This window comes from Vespa crabro, chromosome 8 (assembly GCF_910589235.1).
Source record: "Vespa crabro chromosome 8, iyVesCrab1.2, whole genome shotgun sequence".
In the NCBI taxonomy this organism is placed as follows: domain Eukaryota; kingdom Metazoa; phylum Arthropoda; class Insecta; order Hymenoptera; family Vespidae; genus Vespa; species Vespa crabro.
Genome location: NC_060962.1, coordinates 7,283,970 through 7,286,469, shown reverse-complemented (window position 1 = coordinate 7,286,469; position 2,500 = coordinate 7,283,970). Strand labels below are relative to the sequence as shown.

The 2,500-nt window shown below is 24.8% G+C and overlaps 1 protein-coding gene and 1 long non-coding RNA gene across 3 annotated transcripts in view; one reads left to right on the top strand and one right to left on the bottom strand.

The window, feature by feature from the left end:
• The window catches only part of LOC124426252 (interleukin-1 receptor accessory protein-like 1), a 199,688-nt gene that overhangs the window by 52,877 nt on the left and 144,311 nt on the right, over nucleotides 1-2,500 (bottom strand). The gene's annotated exons all lie outside the window — the stretch shown is intronic.
• LOC124426254 overlaps nucleotides 1-2,500 on the top strand; it is a 51,940-nt gene that overhangs the window by 48,779 nt on the left and 661 nt on the right. The window contains exon 4 of the long non-coding RNA XR_006942686.1: nucleotides 2,302-2,500. This exon is cut by the window's right edge and continues 661 nt beyond it. This is a non-coding gene — a long non-coding RNA (uncharacterized LOC124426254). The remainder of the gene's footprint in view (nucleotides 1-2,301) is intronic.

The following is a 2,500-nucleotide window of genomic DNA, read 5'->3' as shown; positions in this document are numbered from 1 at the left end:
ATACTTATTTGTAAATAAATTCCAATGTTAAATATAGGGAGAAAAAAATTTTTTATAAATTTTGATTATAAAATATTTTGATAATAAAATTATAAAATAATATTAATTCAATTGATTCATAAATAAGTGCAGTTTTATTAATACAAATTCTTTATTTAAAATATTAATAGTTATTTATGAATCAATTTAATGAAGCTACGATATGTATTTAGATGATAAAATTCCAAGTAATATAACGCTTATCATAAATCGATCCTATCGATCGTCGTACTCTTCGAAGATTGACATCAATCGTAATATTTATATATAATCGTACAAAAAATTGAATCCCTTTTTCTTTTTAATTTTAATCTTTCTTTCTATCATTTATTTTCCGTCTTTTTTTTTCTTTTCTTTTCTTTTTTTTTTCTTTTTTTTTTTTCTTTTTTTTTTTTATTTGTTCTCTTCTTTCACAAATTTACTTCCAAAAACGAAAAAGAGATAACATTACAGTTAAAATCGTTTGGAGTTTTTGGTACACCCTATAGAACCCATCTAACTTCGTTCATGTGTATGAGCTCTAAGAGAGAGAGAGAGAGAGAGAGAGAGAGAGAGAGAGAGAGAGAGAGAGAGAAATTGTTTTGCGATTTATCGCGTCAACATGATTTATTATATTTCGTGCGAATTTTCTATGACGTTTTTCTTAACAGACCTTAATAACATTCGAGAGGGAGAATTTGATAAATTGAACAGGTTCAAGAATAATAGATAGATAAGTTGACAGGTAAATCGTAGTGTATCGCTATGAATGAAAAGAAAATTTATCGAATTGATCTTTCTGTACGTTTACGTTATCACAGAATTTCATTGTGAATTTTGCTGTTTTTTTTTTTTTTTTTTTTTTTTTTTTTTTTTTTTTTTTTTTTTTTTTTTTTTTTACACATAGAAGTTAATATAACAGACGACAAAGGTTGGCAATTTAATAATGGAAAGCTCGAAAATAAATTTGAAAACGTTACTAACATATTAATTTATTTCTTTGATTATATAGATTATTCGGATTATGCAAAAGCACAAGCAATGATCGTTTTATTTAAAATATATTTCGAAATTAACAATTCATTTATTTGTACTTATATATATATATATTATATATACTTATATATATATATATATATATATATATATATATATATATATATATATATTATATGTATAATGTAAACAGATAAAATATATATTGTATTTTTAATATAATATAATGTAATAAAATATATGTATATTCCTTACATAATTATATTTTTTATCGTAAAATATTTCTTTTCTTTTTTCTTATCTTCTTTTTTTTTCTTCTTTTTTTTTTTTTTTTCCTTTTTTTTGCCCTTAATTTTACTTTAATTAACTCTCGTAAACGCGGATTAATAATTTCTTTTTATTGTTTCGAAATTTCACAAAAATGATAAGAGCAACGATTATTATAATCATTAACGCATACATACACATACACACACTCACATATATATATATATATATATAGGAGCTTTATCTGTTTGACCTATACTGACGCGTTTTACTTTAAAAGCACGTCGTAAGCACGCAGATAACCAACACGTAGGAAATGCAATTAGCTTGGATAATATCGATTACGCTTCAAGAACTCTACTGTTCTCCTTCTCAACGATTTACGAGCTTGTATATTCGATTTAATTGAATCGTTTTATACAATATTACCATTCGTGATGACTTTATTATATTATAGCGAATTAGAAATTAATATTAATGAACTATTACATTGTAATATTAAACGAATTTACTATTTGAATACATATTCCAAATCATAACAAATTCTAATTGGAGATAAATAAACAAATAATAATGCGAATTCAAATTTAATAATTATATTTATCAATTTGCTAAGTGTATCAATTATATAGAGAAAAAAAAAAAAAAAAAAAATTTTAATTATCGCTGTTATACGCACAATAAATTTAGTGAACTTGAATTCTATCGTGAAATTAATAAAAATAATTATCTTTATCTGGCTCAACGGAATTTAACTTGCAAAATTGAATTAACAATAATAACGCATTTTTGTCAATTTAATTTATTGAAATATTCTCTAGATTAAATTCTACTTTGTTTATATAAAATATTATTAATATATAAATATATATACATAATAAATATAAACTTCAAGAGATATTAAAATCAATTTGAAATTCTTGTTATTTTCATCTCTCTCTCTCCCTCTCTTTCTTTCTCTCTTTCTCTCTTTCTCTCTCTCTCACTCTCTCTCTTTCTCTCTTTTTCTTTCTTTCACAGAACATCGAACGGGACATATACGAGATCGCACGTGTCTGTCTATCTTTTTCTAACTGTTACGATACTACCAAGGAGTAGTAACTGCAACGCAGAGTGCAAAGGCAATGACAAAAGCAGCAAAAGCATTAAAAGCAACAGCAACAGAAACAGCAACAGCAACAGCACCAGCAGAAGCACCAGCACCAACAGCAGCAGGAGC